Source organism: Ostrinia nubilalis, chromosome 22 (assembly GCF_963855985.1).
Source record: "Ostrinia nubilalis chromosome 22, ilOstNubi1.1, whole genome shotgun sequence".
Classification (NCBI taxonomy): Eukaryota; Metazoa; Arthropoda; class Insecta; order Lepidoptera; family Crambidae; genus Ostrinia; species Ostrinia nubilalis.
This window is the reverse complement of record NC_087109.1, coordinates 6378218-6402055: the sequence shown is the minus strand read 5'-3', so window position 1 is coordinate 6402055 and position 23838 is coordinate 6378218. Positions and strand designations below refer to the sequence as shown.

General features: G+C 37.0%; 1 long non-coding RNA gene across 1 annotated transcript; it reads left to right on the top strand.

The window, feature by feature from the left end:
• Positions 1–21038: 21038 nt before the first annotated feature.
• Positions 21039–23838, top strand: LOC135082744 (uncharacterized). Its single transcript, XR_010259472.1, has 4 exons — positions 21039–21413; positions 21965–22179; positions 22357–22584; positions 23344–23838. It is a non-coding gene; the product is annotated as an uncharacterized LOC135082744 (long non-coding RNA).

The window sequence follows — 23838 nt, the reverse complement described above, 5'->3', positions numbered from 1 at the left end:
TAGCGTGTTACTCAGTCAATGCTTGAGGTATGGGAGCGATACGGGAGGTGTTAATGTTACAGTCAAAACTCATAATCGGTCAAAACCACTTTTGACTGCAAAAATCAGTCAAAAGTTGTTTTGACTGATGCCCTTGGTCAATATCACTTGATTGATTTTTCCAGTCAAAAGTGGTTTTGACCGAGGCCAAGGGCATCAGTCTTGGTCAATATCACTTGACTGGAAAAATCAGTCAAAAGTGATATTGACCAAGGGCATCAGTCAAAACCACTTTTGAGTGCAAATAATCGGTCAAAAGAAGTTTCGCCTCATTTAAAATTTTACCAATCAGTCAAAATTCATACAAAGTGTTAATGATTAGTCAAAATAACTTGGAAATCATAAAAATGTGTTATAAAACACATTAAAGTGTAACATTTTTATGATTTGTTCATACAAATTGATCACATTTATTTTAGTTACTACTTTAAAGATATCTAGGTAAGATATCTTTAAAGTAGTTCATCAGGTAAAAGGTAAGTAGATTATCAATTTGTTCGATCGGAAAAATAAAATTTTTGCACTCAAAAGTGGTTATGACTAACGCGCTTCGGTCAAAATCACTTTTGACTGGAAAAATCAGTCAAAAGTGATATTGACCAAGGGCATCAGTCAAAACCACTTTTGACTGATTTTTGCATTCAAAAATGGTCTTGACCGATTATAAGTTTCGACTGCAACATTTAACACAATATGACGTGACAGAGCATACAAGTCTGAAGCACAGAAAACTCGCTGATGTTTGACGTCACAAAAACACCCTCCTGTGCCTCTCCCATACGTCAGGCACTGACATAGTTCTTCTTCTTCTTCTTCTTCTTCTTATTAATGGCGATGAACTTGTGTTTTTCGCCACAGGGCACACTGTTCCGCCAATATCACGTGCGCAGCTTTTACACGGTATAGGTATTTTGATAAATTTAAATTTTCAAAGGTATGCTAAGCAAAATACCTAAAACAAAGAGACATCACAAATAAGACAACACAATACATAAACATAACACATGAAAATAAACACAAATGTGGAGGTTTAGTTTTCTGCTAGCTCTTGCCTGTTACAAATTAATTTTGTTAATGTTAATAAATTTAACTAGAGATTTCAAAGTATGGGGATTAGTAAAGTTAAGGACACATTTAAGGTTAGTCGGAAAAGGGAATTTTTTAGGAAGGAAGTCGTATAATGAATGGTCAATTTTGGGGCAGTTGAAAAATATGTGGTTAGCTGTTCCTTCATCCAAGCCGCATTCGCATATGGAGCTATCCTTAATCCGCATTTTGGCAAGATGAACAGGGGTACATGCATGACCTATACGCAGGCGAGAGATAATGGACACTGTCCTTTTTGGCAAGTGGGGGTGTTTGAAGAACCAAGGTCTAGAGGGAATATCCTGTTGGATATCAGCATAATATTTGCCTACGTATCTCTTGGAGTTAGCCCAGTGAGTATTCCATGACTTGAATAGGTGTTTACGTGGGAGCGAAGAGACATCATGTGCAAATAATTTATAATGATCAAGTGAACCTGTGGATATAGCATTTTTAGCACATGTGTCTACAGTTTCATTGCCAGGGATACCTCGGTGGCTTGGGATCCAGGCTAAAACGATATTTAAGCCACGCTGTTTACTCTCAAAAAGGGCTTCTCTAATTTTGAAGATGATAGGAAATTTGGATTTGGATTTAAATGGGTTAGCTACGATAGACTGGAGGCAGCTCAAAGAGTCGGTAAAGATTAAGGTGGTGAGAGATAGAATAACGAATAGCCTCTAATATAGCGACTGATTCTCCGGTGAAGACTGATGTAACTGGTGGACACTTAAAACTTAGTGCTATTCTGTATGAAGGTATCCAGACTGCAGCGCCAGTACATCCACCCTCATCTAGCTTGGAGGCATCAGTGTAAATTTTTAGCCAGCCTTGCCAGTGCTCAGAGACAATATTGATAAATTCCTGACCAGCTGAGCAGGAGTCCTTAGAAATGCCAAAGTTAAGGATTATTGAGGGATGGAAAAGAAGGGAATCATAGCTATTGCTGAAAAGAGGATTCAATGGAATTTTTTCAATTGGAGTAGGGAGGCGGTTAAATTTTTGGTAACTCAACAAAACACAAGGTGAACTCTGAGAGGAGTCAGCAGAGCTACTTAGTGAAGAGAGGAGAGCCAGTTTTTCATTCAAAGGGTGATTGGAATTTTGAGTGATTTTAACGTAAAACCGGTCACTTAGGTATTGTCTACGCAAATATAGGGGAGGTTCCACACATTCAATTTGGAGAGCATTAATAGGTGAGGATTTCATAGCTCCCAGTATTATACGTAGACATTTGGATTGGGTTTTATTAAGTTTTTCAAGAGCAGATTTATTACAGGGGTCTAAAAGAAATGAAGCATAATCAAAGTGGCTGCGGACAATGGCGTTATAAAGTAATTTTTGTGAGTATGGATGTGCACCCCACCAGGTACCTGAAAGGGCACGGAGGATATTTAGCCCTTTTTCAGCCTTACCAAGAATGTAATTGAAATGGGGAATACCTGATAACCGAGAGTCTAAAATTATACCTAGGAACTTCACTTGGTTGTTACAAGGAACGCTATCACCGTTTAATGTTATATCAACCTCTGGTGTGTTACGTTTTCGAGTAAAAGTGACGCAACTACATTTTGGAACTGAAATAGATAGTCCATGATTTGTCATCCAGGCATTAAGATACTCCAGAGCAGAGTTTAGGCGCGAACTTGTTTCGGATATAGATTTGGATGAATGATAGAGGGCAATGTCATCTGCGTACTGAAGGATACTGCAAAAAGAGTCTACAGTTCTACTAAGATCGTATGTGTAAATGCTGTAAAGTAAAGGGCTGAGTACAGATCCTTGCGGGAGCCCTTTCCAGACTAAACGGGGAACTATAGAGTCTTGGTATCTCACTGCTATTGATCGTGACATCAACGTGTTGCAGATGAGACGTACCAGTTTCTCCGGGATACTCAGATAGAGCAATTTTTGCCTGAGTATTGGGAGCAACACATTATCGTACGCAGACGCTATATCCAAGAAGACCCCAACGAGGTAATCCTTATTTTTAAAAGCTACGCGAATATCCGTCGTTAGAATACTTAGACTATCTAAAGTACTAAAGCCTTTACGGAAACCAAATTGGGATTTATCCAAAATGTTATTTGATTCCAAGAACCATTCGAGGCGATTTTTAAGTATGTGTTCCATTATTTTAAGGAGAACGGAAGAAAGGGCTATGGGACGATAAGAGTTATGATCCAAAGGTTCTTTTCCTGGTTTAGGAATAGGAATTATAATTTGTTGTTTCCAAGCTTCCGGTAGAGTACCTTGGTCAAAAAACGAATTTATTAAATTTAGGAAGAGAAGTTTGGCACTTTCCGGAGATTTAATTATAAAAGAGTAAGGAATTCCATCTGCTCCAGGAGATGAATCCTTTAAGCCGTCAAGAGCTGATAAAAGTTCTTCAAAGGAGAAGGGCCGATCTAGAATATTTGATTGGGGAAGAAAACAACTTATAGAAGGGAGGCTATCCATAAAAGGAACAAAGGGAGGGGCTAGTTTATCCGCAAAATCATTTAGCCAAGCTGTAGGGTTGTTAGACGGGGCATTTATAGGGATTAAGGATATACGGAATCTTTTAATTTGTTTCCAGACAATAGAGGAAGGGGTCCTTGGAGACATATTTTCACAAAAGTTTATCCATCCCTTCTTCTTTTTTTTGGCTAAAAACTTTCTTGTTTGTGCAGCAATTTTTTGGTAAAGGATGTAATTCTCCATGGTCATTGAACGGTTGTACCTTTTTTCAGATTCCTTACGTTTTTGGACACTGGCTGTACATTCAGAATCCCACCAAGGAGGAGATATTTTCCGAGATGGATTTTTCAATGGTATGTGATCATCTGCTGATGTTTGTAAGGTGTTAACAAAATCAGAGTATACTGAGAGGGCATTATCATTATTGACTGAAGGTAAATTTTTCAATTTTTCATTGACTGATGCATGATAGGCAAGCCAGTCAGCTTTATTTAAATTATATTTTAAAAGAGGAGGAGGGCGATTTATTGGGGAGTTATTATTAGGCAAAGATACTATAATGGGAAAATGATCACTACCAAATGTGCTGTTTAGGACTTTCCATGAGCAAAGTGAGGTCAAATTTGGAGAACAGAATGACACATCTACGGCCGATGCTGGGTTTTGGGTTGGAGCACATCTTCTTGTTGGGCAACCATTATTCAAAATACAAAGGTCAAGCTCATCCAAAAGGTCTAGGAGCAATGAACCTGGAGAGTCGGAATGGTAGGAGCCCCATAAAACGTGGTGCGCATTTAAGTCACCCAAGATTATAACTGGAGGAGGGACAGATAGAATAGCAGAGCGCAGTTCATTGATGGAGGAAGCGTTAGGGCGGGGAATGTATACGGATAAAAGGGAGATATCAAATATTCGTATAGCCACGACATTGATGTCTTGACTATGCGAAGGAAGGGGGAGTTGATTATAGGGGAGGAAGCGTCTTACAAGTAAGGCACTTCCCGCGTAGCCATCATTCCTATCATCCCGGAGGCATGCGTATCCTGATACACGAAAATGTGAACCAGGAACCAGCCACGTCTCCGAGATAGCTAGGACTGATGGAGAGTATTTACTAATAAGAAAAGTTAATTCATGTTTTTTGCGCCTAATACTTTGGCAGTTCCACTGGACTACCTCCTTGTCCATTATTATTAGAAGTTATCTGCGAGATTTGGGAAAGCATTTGCGCAACGTTGGGCGGTAGGGCGGTATTACGACCAGAAACAATATGGATGATTAGAGAGAGAACCATCTGTAAAAGGTTATCCTCTCCCAGGGAAGGAGAAGAGTCACCGTTCAGGGCACAACCATTAGGTAGGGAGGAGGCACAGTTACCAATTATGGCTTGGTGCGCCTGCTTATCGTAACCCTTATCTAACGGAGTATGAGGGCGGGATGTTCGGGGAATGGTCTTTCGGTATGAGATCGTTTGGTTGGGGTGTGAGGAGTGACGTAAGGGAGGTTGAGAAGCAGGACTGGTGGTTTGAGAGGATGGAGATTTAGTAATGTCCGCATATGATTTGCGGGCAGGGGGAAACTGAGAGGAGGCCTGAGAGTAGGAAATGTTATCCTGAGACATTGTTACTTTGATAGCCTTTTGTCGAGAGTGCTCTGGACAGGACTTGTTTGTTGCAAAGTGGTGACCTAAACAATTGATGCAAGTGGATTTGGCCTCTGTGACATTACATTCTTCTGCTGTGTGAGGTTGAGTGCAACGATAGCACCTAGGTTTAGACCTACATTGAGCCTTGATGTGACCAAACCGACAGCAATTGAGGCATTGGATTGTCGGGAGTTGGTAAGTCTCGACTGGGATGGAATTGTGGCAGCAGAAGACTCTTTGTGGCAGTACTTGTCCCTTGAATGTTACTACCACTGATTGTGTGGGGACCCACGATATTTGGTTATCATCCCTAATCTGTTTTCTATTTAACCGACGAGCCTTCAGGAGGATACCACAGCCGTCGGGGGTTGTTAAAGATTCTGCAAGTTCCTCCATAGACCAGTCAGTAGGAATGTTCCTAATGAGGCCCATGCGGGTCACATTGTAAGTGGGGATTGATGCAACATACTTGTACATAGGCAAAATGTCATTGTTTAGAAAGTTATTTGCTGCACTGGCTGAAATGAATTCGACGGAGATCTTGTTTCTGCCGATTTTTGTAACGCCGTCTAAGATGATTCCCTGAATTTTATTGGTCACCAAGAATTTGCCAAACCTCATAGGTTGAATGAAGGCTGGAGAAGAAGGTTCCGATTCTATGTGAGACACATGAACCAAGAAGGGGCCTTTGTCTTCGTCAGTATATGTTTTTGGGGCTATTACAAGTGAGGGGTGTGTGTACATCAGTTGGTTGTTTTGGGTTAATGATCCATCTGTATTCGTCTTCTTAGCCGGCTCGGTATCACCTACCGTGTCAAGACGGCGTTTGGTAGCCGTTTGGGAAAATAAAGGCGGGGAAAGCTCCATATCGGCGGCCTGATCTGGGGGATCAGGCGGATCGGGAGGAATCACCTCCATTCTGCTAGGTACTTACCAAGGATAGAGCAAGTTAGTTACCACCACCGTTGTTTTATTGATAATTGAGCTTAGGATTGGTTTTCTCTAAAAATAAACAGTGAAATTACAAAATAAATACGCTCGAATTCCAGAAACACGTGTAGCCACTGACACTCGCGAAACGGAACCCATCTATTCAGAAATTCAAGAGAAAGAAAATCCCTGACATAGTTCAGCGGCTAGACCTATAATTTGAACATTTTAATTTGATTTTTTTTTACCTTAATCTGACCGATTAGTTGTCAAAGACAAGAAAACAATACATCTTAATTAGATGAATATTTTGTTTGAAGATTACTACCTATTTACTTTCTCAAACACATACCTAAATAGACAAAAATTTACAAAATCTTTGTAAATAAGGTTTATTTAATATTTGCGCCAAAAATCCCACATTACGATATAGTCAATGTGAATCATTTGCACAAAGTTAAAATATCAAATGACCTGCATTTATTATAGACTTTTTAACTTTATTGTGTCTGTGACACATTCTAAGTATAAAAAAGTCACCTGCATATTATAATACCAAAATATGTAATATCCATAAACAACACAAAATCGTCAGACCACCCCCAGAACTGAACTTATTAGCCAATTTATATGCGGCTCAAGCAGGAGCTGACGAAATCAAGCGAAAATAACTTTATAATTGTGAATTAAAATAAAAAGGGGTTAACAGGAAACCGGATATTGCCTTCCGTGGCGAGACCTGCGCGCGCGACGGTTTTTTGTTGGCGTTTCGGTGGCTAGCGAACGCTGTCGTAATAAGTTGGTGGTAACCTATTTTTTCGTTTTTGGTTCGGTGGACATAATTTGTAGAAGGCATGATTTGAATGGCCTTCAAGGAAGATATTTCAGCAATCACAAAGTCTAATGATTCCTGATTTGGGCCCCTGAATAGTGTGTAGGTAAGTTTAGGGATCAGTGTCGAGCAGTTATTTTTTTTTACATAAATAAAGATATTTATTTATTCGAATGGGGATGAAAATCTTACTGCAATTTTTTCGTTTTTGGTTCGGTGGACATAATTTGTAGAAGACATCGATACCTTCAGGTTCAATTGTCGTATAAACCAAAACCCTACTTTTCAGGAGAGCCAAAAAACGTTTTTTTTTTTAATAAAAAAATCGTAACTTTTTTATTTGAGAAGATATAAAAAAATGTCCAAGAGAAAACATTTTTCAATTTTTGCGATGAAAAAGTCTAAATATTTAAAAAATAGGCATCTTCAGTAGTTTTAAAGTTAGCTTGGAGTTACGTCGTTGAAAAAGGCACTCGGTGGTTTATACGACCCATTATATTTGACCTAAAAATAACTCTTTACGTCGTATTTGAATTTTTTGTAAACACGAGACTGAAATTGATGGCTTATAGACCATTAGATGTATTTTTTTTTGGTTTATATACCCATTGATAAAGTGATTTATTCAAATGTATTATTAAAACTATGTATGTAAATAATGTATTATTTACTATTTCTAGGCTTTTGTTGTTTGGAGAATTTGCACAAAGATATTTAACAGTGTAAAAACTATATTTGGTTGAGGTAGAAATAATAAATTTGCTTGCATACGAAAAATAACATTTTTTTTTAAATTTTGCAGGAAAATTATGGCAAAACAAATAATATTTCTAATAATTGTAAACAAAACTAATCACCATAAATTTTGAACAAAAAATACCTTTACAGCAAAACATTAAGACAGCTTTCCTGGTTCTCTGCTGACGCATATTGATTTCGTTTGGTTATGATAAATTTTGCATAAAAAGAAGAGCCCCAGTATGCTCAGGCGAAGGATTTGTAATTTTTTGAGAATTTCTCTAAGGAATTTATATCTTTACAAGAAACTCAAATTTAAATTACAGCTAAAAGTAACCACTACTGGCAACAATTAAAAGTTGGAGTACTTGTAAAGTAATTAACTATTACAGAGCATCTCAAAAGGGTATAAATAGCCTTCATGAGCACACTATGGTTTGTTTTCTTTGTTTAAAAGTCTTGAATCATCACATTTAGTCAAGATCAATAGGCTAGATGACAAAATTTCAATTATTTGTCCTTCAAACAGATAATTGGAAAATATGAGACTCATATTTTTTATTTTCTTTCATAATTTAATAATAACAGTGCTACATCGAGTTGAAAGGGCGCGATACGTCACGCTTGTGTATAATTTTTACTCAAAAGTGACGTCACGCGACATTTCAACTCAATATAATACTGTAATTCTTCGATTATGGGAAATATGGGGTCTAAATTTTCTAATTCTCTGTCTGACGGACTAAATAGAATTTCGATTTCATGACCCAGTCATCATCCCTATTCAGGGATGTACTGGACCTGGAAAGCAACCTTATATATCTAGTTATTATCTTTAAAAGTAGAAACAATCAACTTTCTTTAACTTTATAAATAAGGAAAACTTACTTACTGTACATACATACATATGTGATGCAATAAATAAATGAATATGAATATGAAACAGATAATTACCATATTGAATACGTGGACTTACGACGTCGAATCTGGACATAAAACGCCTTGTCTTTAGGCGTAAAAGCCATTTTCAATTACGAGAGTGTTTTACGTCCTGGCTTAAAAAAATGTATGGTTGATACATCTTAGCAAAAATACCAAAAACAAGGGTTCGGTTTGTACACTGTTTATAAGGTATTTATTTATATTTTAGGCTATAGTTTTTTGGGGCGTATAAACATTTTTTTTTGCGAATTTCAATATTTCGAATATACAGCTCGATAGAGAAAAAAATTCTGATTAAAATGGTATATATAACTCGATTTGGCCAAAATGGTTTATACGACAATTGAACCTGAAGGTGTCGACATGATTTAAATGGCCTTCAAGTATGATATTTCAGCAATTAACATGATCAATGACTCCCGAATTAACCCCGAATTAAAATGAATTTAGTTTAGTTGTCAAAGTATTGAGCAGTGTTTTTTATTTACTTTAAATTAAGATATTTCTATTTGGAATGGGAATGAAAATCTCACTGGTACTAAGTCCAATTTTGAGTTCCTCAAATTGTCAAGTGATGACCATGTCGAATACCTACCAAGTTATTAAATTAGAATGTTACATTGTTATAGATAATGTAGAGCTGTAGTCCAGTCATTATAGTAAGTTCACCTCGGAATTCGAGATACCCAGTTGTAAGTCTGTAAATACGTGTATATTGACACCCTAAAAGTTGTCTCAAAACCTACATATGGTAGGGTGTAAGCAACTATTAAATTTCAAGGTCAACGGTCACAAAAATCGGTTTTTTGCGCTTTTTTTAGAAATATCTCATTTTGGATATGAATATGAATATGAATGAGATATTTCCAAAAAAAGCGATTTTTGTGACCTTTGACCTTAAAATTTAATAGTTGCTTACACCCTACCATATGTAGGTTTTGAGACAACTTTTAGGGTGTCAATATACAAGTATTTACAGACTTACAGCTGGGTATCTCGAATTCCGAGATTCTTACCTAATTTAAGCTTAAATGACTGGACTATGGTCTTTTCTTAAAGAAGCCCAGCCAATGATCCTCCAAAAGCACTGGAATGGATCAGATAACAAGAAAAAATTGGAATTGGAAACGGATCAACATCCCTCCAGGACCTACAAAGAGGATTACTGACAAAAAGGTAAAAATATTATCATCATTTCAGCCACAAGACGTCCACTGCTGAACATATGCCTCCTTTAATGATTTCCATAATAATAACCGATTGGTAGCGGCCTGGATCTAGCGCCTTCCTGCTACCTTTATGAGGTCGTCGGTCCATCTTGTGGGTGGACGTCCTACGCTTCCAGTACGTGACCTCCACTCCTGAACCTTGCTACCCTGTCGGCCGTCAGTTCTGTGTACTATATGCCCTGCCCATTGCCACTTCAGCCTGCTGATCCGTCAGGCTATGTCAGTGACTTTAGTTCGTTTACGGATCTCCTCATTTTTGATTCGATCTCTTAACATGTTATAATAATAATATAATAATAAATGATTCTTTATTCAAGTAACCAGGACTCAGTTTGTTAGTAACAATTGCAGTTATACCTATTGATATAAAAATAGAATCTACCATACATGATAACATTAGCCTTTTTTTTTTCGAGTGGAAAATGCATTGAGTTGCATACCCAATGGCTCGGGGGGGCCAATGGGTTATGTGGGGCTCTCCCTGCTAGAAGACCAGGGCTATACTAATCATAAAACCCAAATTCTCAATATCGGCCTTGTTTCCAAGTCAGCCAATTTTTTATTAGTGTATTAATGGAAAAACTGAGCTTAAAAGCACAATTTCTTTACTATAATTGTTAGATACAGTGGGGTTTTAAGCACCACTATATATTTTTTTTCACGGTTCTTCTTACACATTCTCTTTACTACAAAATAATTTGAATTATCCCAGCAAATTGTAGTCGTTAAAACTGATTGGTCCGCGCATGAACAAGCCCACAAATTGCTTGTCAACAGTCAGAGCACATATGTAATCTAATTACAGGGCGCATTTGTCTATGGTCGCGTTGGGTAATCGAATTACCAAATGTGTGCGCTTGCGCAACCAGAGACAATATGGAAAGTGGCGGGAAATTGTGCGAGGACAATTTCGGCGAGATCTGCGAGCGCGGTTCACCTAACAAGATTGGAGGGACAGCAAAACAATTGAGAGCACGTAAGTTATGTGATTTCAACATAGTACCTGTTATAAAATATATGTACCTAGTTAAGTATCTAAACTTCTTCTACATTCACTTCGAATTCGAACTCATTGGGGCTAGCTGGCGCTGTGTGAAATTGTCCAAAGATTTATTATTCTTATTCTATGTTCTTCTGATTAAATTCGTTGCGGATCCAATGTCTACCTTTCCTCCGGGACAAACTTGACCTTCACTGATTGGGTTTTTATTGGCGGTCTAGCTGTAGATCCTGGCTACACAGGAGTTGTAGTGGTGGGAACGAGAGGTGGGAATAGTTCTATCGTGTAGGTAAGTCTTAGCAGCCGAGAATATAATTTCTAGCTTAGACTTATTTGTCTACTAACATATCCGCAAGACATTGACGTGGCTCAAGGAGTACCTACAGAAAGATTCTTGAAAACATGAAAGCCTTCACCTTACGAGTTTTGTGGTGTCCTTTTAATATTGACAAAGGTTCTAGAAGCACTTCGACTCAGTTAAAAGTAGTATGGTCTAGCTGGAATCTGAGCCACGGGTTATCCTTTATCCAAAATTACTAGTAGGTAAATATAATTTTGTTTTAGAACTATGCACCCAGATACATACTGTTAATAGGAGCTGTCACGCTCACGAATTATGAATGAATCCTTTATTTAAATAAAACGAAGACACCTTTTTAATAACATGAACTACGCGCCACTAACATTAGAAACTCCATGACATTCAACTCTAAACACTTAACTCGCTATTAATCTCACTCATGAAAGTGATATAGTTATCGTTTACAGTTACGTGCGTTATATAACTAATTACAAATGACAATCGCACGAAATTCTAATTACACTTTATCTGCTATCTGTCCAGGTTCATGCGCGCGCGCCGCGTGTAATCACTCTCGCTTTCCCGATGTCGCGATACGGTCCTTCCTTTCGCTGTAATTACAAAAAAATCATGATTGTCAACGGTCGATGACCTAGGGCCTAGGCTATTGGATTGGAGAATCTAGATTCACAATTTTTGGTGTCTATCTTCCTATGAAACGTCACTGCCAAAAAAGCTTGATAGAAAAGCACTCATTCTCGCAGAGTTGCGATATTACGTACGATCCTTCCTTTCGCTGTAATTACAAAAAATCATTATTGTCAACGGTTGATGACCTAGGTTATTGGAATGGAGGGTCTAGAATCAAAATCTCTTAATCAAAATTTTCCTATGAAAGGTGAAAACTGACAAAAGCTTGGTAGAAAAGCGCTCACCACTCACACTCACAGAGATGCGATACGTTCCTTCCTTTCGCTATAATTACAAAAAATCATTATTGTCAACGGTTGATGATGGGACCTAGTATATGGGATTGGAAGTAACAAGGTCGTATTCTTATGAAACGTCAAAATAGCCAGAAAGCTTGGGAAAAAAATGTTACGCTGTTTTTCACTCTCTCTACTGAAGCTTTAATTCGGTTTTCAAGGGGTTGAAGCTTCGCTGAAATGACTTGGACTTTAGTTTTTTATAAGTTGGAATTATATTTTACTAGCTTTTGCCCGCGGCTTCACCCGCGTGAAATTTAGTCTGTCACAGATCGTCATAAATTACAGGCTATATGTTATTCTGGGTTATAAACAATTAAACAGTAAAGTTTCATCAAAATCTGTTCAGTAGTTTTTGCGTGAAAGAGTAACAAACATCCAGACATCCAAACTTTCGCATTTACGAGTATAATATTAGTAGGATTGGAATTGTTTGCATTTTCAAATCATGCAGTATCCAAGTGTGTTTACTGTGTAGGGGAGACCTAGGAGAGTTGTGACAATTTTTACTTGAGGGGCCATATCTGGCTCAAAAAACATTCCACAGCTATGAATCATACAAATTAATGTAGCGCCGTTCCTTCTGTTTTCAAAACAATCACCAAAGTTAACTAAAGTATTAAGGTTTCTAAGAAAACCACTAAAATCTTAGACCACTCCCTCTGTCACAACTCTCCTAGCACCGAGGTAAGTTGTGACAGGTACCGAGGTGAGTTGTGACAGCACTGTATTTCATCTATTAGATATAAAAAATACCATAATACTCAGTCAAATATGATATTTTAGCAAAAAAGTACTTTAATCATCCTTTAGTACCAATTAAAACAAATAGTTATAGGATGTTACACAGATTGAGCCACATTCCTCCAGCTTTGATTTTTCTCCCACGACACGGGATTTTTTTATTATATTTTTTAGCTCATATTAGAGTCACTTAATATAATATTTTCTTTCTCTTCTATAAAAATAAAATAGTCGCGGTGGTATAATCCATAGACGGAGCTTCGCCTTCTGGGTTTACTTGATAAGCCTCTTTCTTCTTAATATATCTTGACAAGTTTAGATTGTAAGAGGCATATCTTAAACTTTAACCCTTTAACCTAATTACTTCATAAGCCAGGTCCTAGATTTCGACTCTAGCAAGCAGTTTCTTTATATGGCTTTCATGTATTATTTTTAGGCATTCTGAATCAAAAAAGTAACAGCATGCAATTATGCAAATTATGAACCTACTAACACACAAAAAAAAACACCTAAAAACATCGTGGAAATGGCCCATCAGAAAAATTAAGTAAGCTAGGAGAGTTGTGACAGCCTGTCACAACTCTCCTAGGTGTTTAAAAAGACGACTTGGTTCGAATAATATTTTTTATTTTATAAACACGATGCGCACACAAAAGATCACTGCTACATTTTGAGACCTGAATAACCATGCAACTTGAGAAAAAATAACACAACAGTGCACATTATACTAAAACATGATATAAATTGAAATAAAATTTTGAAGAAAAACTTACTTTTCTCATTTTTTTGTACACAGACGTCATATTTACGTAACCGTGCGCCGCCCGCAGGTACTTAGTCAAGAAGAGCGTCTTAAAAGCGACAAACAAGCTTTTTTCCAGCTTCCTAACTATATTAAGTAAGGAGAAATCGTCCTTGTCACAACTCACCTCTGTCACAACTCTCCTAGGTCTCCCCTACGGTTTTCTTTTTAAGCACTGTCATCCATCCTAAAACGTAATGTTGATGAATTGCACAGAGGTTCCTTAAAAAGCTTTAAGCTTTCAACTTCTATCGTAACATCTGAAACTAAGCACATTTATTATCTCGAGGATGACTGGACCAAATTCGGCAATATTTTTTCAAATAGGTATTTGTTGGTTTTAAAGCACTTATCTATAAAGACAATAGCAAACATTCTTCACTGTAGAACTTAAAAGAACTGTTCCATCCGTAGTAAGGGAAAGTCACCAGCTGCGGGCCTGAGCATTATCGTACGAGTATTAGAGATGATTTTCCACTTTCATGACCGCCCAAACATGGAAGATGCGCTTGAGATGATGCGCATGTCGTGGTGTTTGAAATTGTGACAAAGGTTTGTTAGGTTCTATGGCCATGTGCTTGTAACAAAGGCGATAGGAATGAGGGTTTTCGCGATTGGAAAATCCGCCAGATGGCAATACATAGACGCGAGGTCCAAATGCTGCGTGATTGGTGGATTTTGACATATCTGTCAATGTCATGTCAAAAATAACCAATCGTGCAGTGAGTGGCTCTCACTGGTTGGCTATAAGCAGTCAAGCTGCTGTAGATCCTGGCTACACAGGAGTTACAGCGGTGGGAACGAGAGGCGGGAATAGTCCCAGTTTCGCGAAATAGAATAAAAATTATTGCCACAGTATTCATTTAAAATAGCTCCTAACACACCCACATAAACCACACATAGACTTGTTGTGTCACTACCTGTATTTCCATTATTTTGAAGAAATCTCTCCGCAGTGTCGCGTGCGGTGACAATCAAGATGGTATCTGGGGCGTGCATCGGAGGTTTCACACTCACGATCACTCACCTGCAAGCTGCGCTGTGATGATGATCTTGACAGAAGTAGGTACGATATGAATACTCGTACTATGAGGACGATGGCCCAGGCTTTGAAAGTTTTATGTAGACCGGAGGGCGCTACTATCAATGCTGGTCAAAGTTCAGATTTTTGAGACGTTGGACAATACTGTAAACGTCACATAAAATTATAACATAGCAGAGCGCTACAATCAATGCTGGGTTCCGATTTTTCCCTCTTCACGTATCAAAATCGTTTGACTATAGATTTGGTTTCACACTCATGATGACATGACCTGCGCTGTGATGATGATCTTGGAGAAGTACGATAAAAATATGGCTAGAAATAGAATAGGTACTAGCGACCGCCCGCGACTTCGTACGCGTGGATCCCGTTTTACCCTCTTAGGGGTGGAGTTTCGTAAAATCCGTTCTTAGTGAGCACCTACGTTCTAAAAGGAATCCCCATGCAAAATTTGAGATTTCTAGTACTTGTAGTTTCTGAGATTGATGAGTGCTAAGATGTTTTTATAGTATGTCATTGGATGAGTGAGTCAGTCAATCAATGACCTTTCGCTTTTATAGATATACTTAGATGACTTATTATAAATCGACTGATGTTGTTAATGGTTTGTGGATAGGCCTCCGTGGTCAAGAAACTTTCTTGGAAGTCCTAAACTTGGTTGTCAGGTGAAACGCAGTACTTACTAGTGAAAAATAATTTCGTTTTTGTTACCAGTCTGTTATGAAAATCCTGATAGTTACGATAATGCTAAACCATCGGTTTGATTGATTGTTGTTGTCGATGTCGATAGTAGTTCATGAAGTCTGACACCAGCTTTGTGACGTCAGAAGCTTACATGCCTCACGATACGTCGAAACCCTACAAAACATGCTTAGTAACGGTAATAATTTGTCCTGAAAAAGTTATACCTAATACCATGTACAGTCCCTCTTACGTTAGAGCTCTTTCACATTAGACGTACCTATTGTATGACAGCGTCGGAATAAAATTGACAATAATTACCCTGTGCGTCTACGTGCACTGTGAGACCTCATAATAATGTTTGTGGATATGGGCGTTAGGCCCAGAACAGACGGTGAAACGCAACTGCAAACGAAACTGCAATTGCTAGTTACTTTTGAGTTGCATCTAAGTTTCTGCCATAGCGTCCGTTGAGAGACCACACATGACGCGACCAGTTTGAAACTTTTAGTTTCAGTTTCATTCATCAGAATCATCACAAAGTTGCAGTTTCGTTGCAGTTGCGTTTCACCGTCTGTTCTGGGTCTTAGGAAGTGTTAAGAGGAAACTAGACATATTATAGGGTGTGTCTGTCTACGTATAATGTAAGTTCAAATTCGTCATCCCTGCCTATACAGCCTACCTTGAAATAAATGTTATACTTATACCCAACAGGCGTGATTCAGATACTTAATACAAACAATTAAAGGCCGGCGCTGCAGTGACGCGCCGCAATGACTGTCCTGACCGCAAGCAATCCTACTTTTAATGAACACACTGTCTAAAAATGTTTTGACTATCTCTGTGCTTTTAAATTGCTGTGGCATCAGAATCAAAGTACACAATAGTATACTCGTAGTTGTTGCAATTCACGAAGGCGAGTGAGCTTTACATGTGTGGTGGCTCGCTACTGTTCGTTTTTCAAAAGTTTTGATAGACAATACACTATCGTTATGTGCGTAAAGTTCACTCGCCTTCGTGAGTAGCAAGAACTATACCTATTTAGTATGTTCAATTCACGGTATGCTAAGTATTTACAAAATTATCTGCAGCAAATTATACATTACTGACCAAGAAATATTTTAAGAAATAAAATATCGCTAGTCATTTTTTGGCGAATAATTTATTTTTACAATAATTGTAGTATTTTTTTGTAGCAATATTCGTTAATTTAACATGTCTAATTGTCTATACCCAGTAGGGTAATTCAAGTGCAATCTGTCATTTCAATCTATTCTATTTGTCATTTAGCTTGTTTAATCTGTGCTGAATAAAGTGCACAATATTTAAGCAGGATATGGTTGCACGCGGATTTTTAGAGAGTTAAATCTTTTGGCCAATAGAAAACGTCATAATAGTTATTATATGAACTGGGATTGGTCAATGACTTTTGAAATTAAAATCCGATGGCCTGAAAAAATCGGTTTTCCAACAAACGTCAGTTACGCGCAAGGAGGTTTAGCTATTTATCCATCGAAGTTAATAAGGGAGAAGACATAAGACTAATTTTATTATTTGCCTGCCGCGACCCGGTTTTTACGAACAATGACGATGACGAACGATGAACCAGTAACGAGGAGCACACTTAGCAATGCTTCCAGGTTGCGCCTCGGTATCAATTAAGTAACATTTTCCGTTAAGTTTACTTTATGGCCAACTAAAGGACTTTTGCCGTCTCCATGGACAAACTCGAAGTATGATAACTACAGTCATTGTCAAAATTTTGCACTGCCACACAGTAGTTTGATTTTAAAAATAGGTGGACATACGATCGAAAGTCATAATTTCATCGAAACAAAAATTGTTTTGGATAGCATTTTGAATGCTGATCAACATTTGTTATTATGCATTTTTCGTAAAAACGAGCCTTTCATGCTTAAAAAAAATATGACAAAAAAATTTGTATGGAGAAAAAACGTTTTTATTTTTTTTCTGGCCACTGTTGCAAACTGTAGCGGTCAAACCTTATGTAGTCGTAAGTACCTATGGTGCCTAATATTACTACATAAAAAATTTTTGCGGGCACGCGCGGCGAAGCGAGTAATGGACATGCAAAATTTTAAATATTTTTATTTATGGATTATTGATTTTAATGCACTTAAAGTAATTATTAATAGGAAAATAGACTTAGTCTAACTTAGTACAGCCCCCTATTACCTCATTTCACACTAAAACCTTTCAAACTAGAACCTAAGTTTTTAGGTACTAGGTAGCCTAAGTCGATTATTGACATTATAATATTCACTACTGGTCTACTGGTTATGGTGTAAGGTGGATTAGGTAGATATGTACCCTTTTACCTAGGTATATACCTACTTCTTGGCACGTATAATACCGACAGACATGATTAAAAAAAGTCTTCAAGCAAAAACCCTTGACTTCAATGGTCATGAAAGATTTTTTTTACTTTCTAGAGTAGTCCTGAATAGATCCTTAAATCATTTTGACTGCCATAATCGATTACAGTAGGTAGCGGGATAGTTTCAATTTTGATATAACTGTAATTTCCAGTTTTCTGATAAGTTATATACTTATACTTTCGCAAAAAGTGATTCTTCTTTTTGGCTCCTTTAAAGAGTTGTAAGTTCCTTTTCCTTCGTCTATTAAAAAAGATAACGTACATAACACCTTCATCAAGTAGCCTCAAACATATTAAGGTTTGAAATATAACACCTTTATCCAAGCATCGAACAGAGAAAAATCTGAAATCCGACATTTATCACCTTCTTCCATTCATGTCTTCAATTATTATCTTCGTTCGAAAAACAATCAAAAAATATATTTTAACCTATTCACTTATCTTGAACAGAGTGTTCAAAATAATCTAAGTCACTCACATACTTTTTCCGAAAGAATCCAATAGGCAGTTAGCCAGTACACCAAAATGTTATCACATTATCTGCACCATGTATCAGCAGTTTGTGTACGTTAGCTGGCATATAAAACTATAGGTAGAGGTGAACATAATGGATCTGCAATAATGTGTGGCTATACGGCTCGGAAACGTGGCCTCTCAATATAGGCCTTATAAATAAGCTCAAAATTGCACAGCGTGCTATGGAGAGGGCTATGCTCGGTGTTTCTTTACGAGATCGAATCAGAAATGAGGAGATCCGTAAACGAACTAAAGTCGCTGACATAGCCCAACGGATTAGCAAGCTAAAGTGGCAATGGGCAGGGCACATAGTACGCAGAACTAACGGCCGATGGGTCAGCAAGGTTCTGGAGTGGAGGCCACGTACCGGAAAGCGCAGCGTAAGACGTCCACCCACATGGTGACTGACGACCTCATACAGCAGGAAGGCGCTGGATGCAGGTCGCCACCAACCGGCCATTGTGGAAATGATGATGGATGATGAATAATGTGTGGAACAGGGTTGCGGGTATTCCCATTTATGCTAGAATTATTCGACTAACTTTAATAGAGAGTGATAAAAATGTATTGTTTACTATAGCCGTTCAACCCTTACTGAACCCACTACCTACTGTAATCGATTATGACAGTCAAAATGATATAAAGATCTATTCAGGGCTACTTTAGAAAGTAAAAATATATTTCATAACCATTGAAGTCAAGGGTTCTTGCTTGAAGACTTTTTTTAATCATGTCTGTCGGTATTATACGTGCCAAGAAGTAGGTATAATACCTAGGTAAAAGGGTACATATCTACCTAATCCACCTTACACCATAACCAGTAGACCAGTAGTGAATATTATAATGTCAATAATCGACTTAGGCTACCTAGTACCTAAAAACTTAGGTTCTAGTTTGAAAGGTTTTAGTGTGAAATGAGGTAATAGGGGGCTGTACCTAGTTAGACTAAGTCTATTTTCCTATTAATAATTACTTTAAGTGCATTCAAATCAATAAATCCATAAATAAAAATATTTAAAATTTTGCATGTCCATTACTCGCTTCGCCGCGCGTGCCCGCATAAAATTTTTATGTATTAATATTAGGCACCATAGGTACTTACGACTACATAAGGTTTGACCGCTACAGTTTGCAACAGTGGCCAGAAAAAAAATAAAAACGATTTTTCTCCATACAAATTTTTTTGTCATATTTTTTTTAAGCATGAAAGGCTCGTTTTTACGAAAAATGCATAATAACAAATGTTGATCAGCATTCAAAATGCTATCCAAAACAATTTTTTTTTCGATGAAATTATGATTTTCGATCGTATGTCCACCTATTTTTAAAATCAAACTACTGTGTGCCATTGCCGCTGGATACCATATATCGCTACTATATTCATAGATAATAGACTTTCAGTTAATCGTCAAAATTGACATTGTTTTTTAAATAACAACAAATGGTATGAATTTTTAAATGTGATATTTTTATAAAGGTAAGTCCCCAAAACAACATTTGATAGCCTATTTTCTTTCGTTGGCATCTAAGTTCCTGTTTTCTACATATATGTTACTACTACCTATTGGATAAGTAACTAAGAACTTTGTCGTTTATTCCATGTGAACAAAATCCCTAAAAGCCCATTTGTAATAATATTCTTACTAAACACTGCTGAAAAAGGACTAAACTTCTGAGCTATGAACGTATAATCCAGTAGCATTAAGTAGGTAGGTACGTATAGCGACGTTGGAACTTGATATAGAAGTTAGCTGTTTTATATTTTTTTTCACAGCAGAAATCTTTATCTTTGTTCTTAATATCTGATCGTACGTATTGTCTTTTAAAATATTACATTTGCCTAAATAAAAATAACCGACCTGCTGCTTATGTAAATTATAATTATTTATAACCCTACTTACAATGCATAACAATCATAATTAGGTATTATAACCCTACTTAACAATGCATAACAATCATAAGATAGTTTGGCGTATAAGTAGGTAGGTAGGTACTATCTAGGCCGAAAGTGGAAGCGATCGACCCGGAAATATTCTCAACCATCTCAACTATCATAATATGTATGTATTTAGAACAGTCCCTCCTTACCAATGATATTATAGATAATACCATTGCTCCTTACCATCAATGCAATCGAGCAGACAAAGGACATTGATAAAAATCGCCCTAAGATTTTCAAAGACTTAGTATGTACCATAATTTTATGTATATTTTATTTATTTACTTGCAAGTGTCCAAACCTATCGGACAAGTTGCAGTTCGAAAAAATATTTTAAAAGTATTTAAACGAAATCAAAGTCACCGACATATTGACAGAGCAGAGACAGAGATGCGCTTTTTTAATTCGATTTAAGTAAATAATGGTATGATCGATTAGACTAGAGTCTAATCATTAGACCTTTAACGGGCGCAGATCCGCCGCGCCCGCAGCGCTTCAGTGGATTATTGCATTTTATGTATATTTAATCACATTTATTTACCTACATTTACATATTTACTCTTTTCTTTAAGTGTAGACACTGTTTATGTATAAGTCCACTATTGCATGCCGTGGCAACCTATAATTAAGGCAGCACTTAGATTAAGTTAAATACGTTGTAAATATTGATTGTCTTCCAGTGTATGTCTTGTTGGTTGTCCTATTAAATAAATAAAATAAATATTTATAGCAACACAATGTTTAAAAATAAAATTTTTCAAAAACGATCAATTTAATCGATTATGTCTATTCTAAATGGACATCCCTATTTGTTAGTCAAATTGTCATTCACTCGCATCACCTTTTCTCTCTCACTCACTCTTGCTGTGTTGCTGTCTTGCTTGATCCTTCTTTGTGATTCGTTTGTGTTTTAGCTTTTATTTTCGGAACTTTATTAACTACAAACTTGGCTATTCAAACGGACTCTGATTGATTGCAATAACGACATACTCAGCCTGGGATTTACTGTTTTTGTGTGGCTCGGCCAAGGCTCGGCTGGTGGTTCTATGGTGTTAGAAAATGAGCAACTTAATTATACACAACAATGGGCAGCACCTCGATCGGTAAGTACCTACATTTTGCTCTGCAATCTTATGAATAAGTACTAGCCTTGCCAAACTTCTGAATTGCCATTCTCATGGCGGGTTGTCTTGAAATGAATGTTCCGCTATTATCTGTGGTTCAACCCTGGACAGTGTGGACAGCCAGGCCCGATTCGATTGTAAGAAACTAGTCGATGGTACAGCGCAATGGAGGCATGAGCGAAACAACAATTATGTTGACAATCCAGCTGGTTTTGGTGTAAATCTAAGGAATTATTTACTTTGACACTATCTCCCTGCTCTCAATGAAAGCTTGTTTTGTTTTGTTTTTTGGAACTAAGACTACCTACTAGATTATTATTTTTTGTAACTAAGTTTGTAACACGTCATAATTAATTATTATAACAACAATGCTTATTTACTAAAGCTGTTTAACCCTACCCTCTGACCCAAAATTCTACTAACAGCACATAATATTGAATTATCATTTTTTTTATGGTTTGCGGCTCAATTTATTCAACGCACAGGAGTATGTGTGGCATGGCATGCAATGAATCTATTTATTTTTACAGGTTACAGCTCATGATCTTATATGCACAACATGTTGGACCCAAGCCCAAGATACAACACAAATGCATCTACTTCAAATCTTAGCAGAAAATGTGTGCTTTGCAGTAGAACACTAGAGCCTAGAACACGTTCACATCAGCTCATGTCCCTGAGAACTAACACTCAACATCATATTAACATCAGGAACATAATTGTGGAACGACTAACTCCATTAGAGGTAATGCACGCTAAAGTCCTTATTTAATAAAATGTTATTGGCTATACAATCAGTCTAATTCTTGTAAAGTTATTGGTTTCTGTAAATTAATACTAAAATAAAATAATTTAAGTGCGGGACATTAAAAAACTGATAATTTTTTTAAACTTATTTCTAATTATTATTATTTTTAAACAGGTTACTGCAAATGACTACATCTGTGGGGCTTGTCACTCATTATTGCAAAGAGATACCACACCTACTTCACAAGACTCTCCAGATATGCCAACCGGTGCCCCGGTAGGTCACCAACAAGTTTGTGTTGGATGTGGTTGTTCATTATTGCGAACTTGAAGTCATTGTTTGGATACAGAGAATAATCAAGATATATTAAACATTGTTCGAAATTGGATTCAACCCAGAGAGGTAAGAGCCCTGCCAGTTTTATAATACATAAAAATAATTATGCCGGTTTATTATAATAATAAAAAAGGTTTTTTCCGAATCAGCCTTCCCATCCTTCAACTCCTTCCATTGCTTTCAATCTGCCACTACTCTCATCCATACAGGTTATACAGGGTGGAAACGATAAGTGATCTCACTCGATTATTTCTAAACTACACAAGATATCGAAAAATTGGTTACTCATCCTGAAAGTGCTTCACGAGCTCTTTCTAACGGTATCAGTAAATAGTTACAGAATTAACTGGATCTATCCGAAAATTCAATGTTTTCAGCCTCCATACTAAATGTATGCCAGCCACACAATATTAAAAGTGTTATAGATCACTTATCGTTTCCACCCTGTATAATACAAATAGACTTATATTATTAAAATATTGCAATATTATTACTTACATAATATTAAACATAATTTTTACTATTATAAAGCCAGTTAAAAATTCCCTGAGCCAAATAAACTCAGTAAAGTTTTATTTATACTTCCTGCATAACAACAGACTACTCTTTTAAACTACCACTATTCTCACTCTCAATCCTCGTTCCTCATTCATCCCTTTCGTTTCCTCCATAGACCAATCATTCCTCATCATTCAGCGTTCAAATCATAAATTATCTTTCATCACTCATCTTACTATTCCGTTACACACAAAAGTCGTTAATCCTATATAAATATTGCTCTTCTTATTGTTGAACTGTGAATCTGATGTTTTATTTTATTTTCAGATTCGTCCTTCAGATCTTCTTTGCCATAGATACTATCAGAGAGCACGAATTACTACAGTTGGTGCTTATTTAATGAAGCTGAGGACCGGTGATTCAGATGACAGAATAGCTACATTACTTGGCATTTCAAGGAGTAGGTACTCTTACAAAATATGTAATGAAAGCACGCAGTATGATGGAGGAACATTTCGTACCAGCACATTTAGGGTTACAACATATTAGTAGAGAGGAAGTAGCCCAAAGAAACCTTTATGTTCCAGTCTCTTTTCGGGAAGCCAGGAAACGATTTACCACAAAGAAAGGCTATTGTCATCATGGATGGTACATACATACATTTATGTGCAAAAAAGTAGCAATTATGCATACCAAAAAAAAAACTTATTCCCTATACAAATATCGGAATCTCGTTAAACCATTTATGGTACTTTGTTGTGATGGCGACATCATTGATGTATTGGGCCCATATTTAATAGAAAATGTAGAACATGACCATTA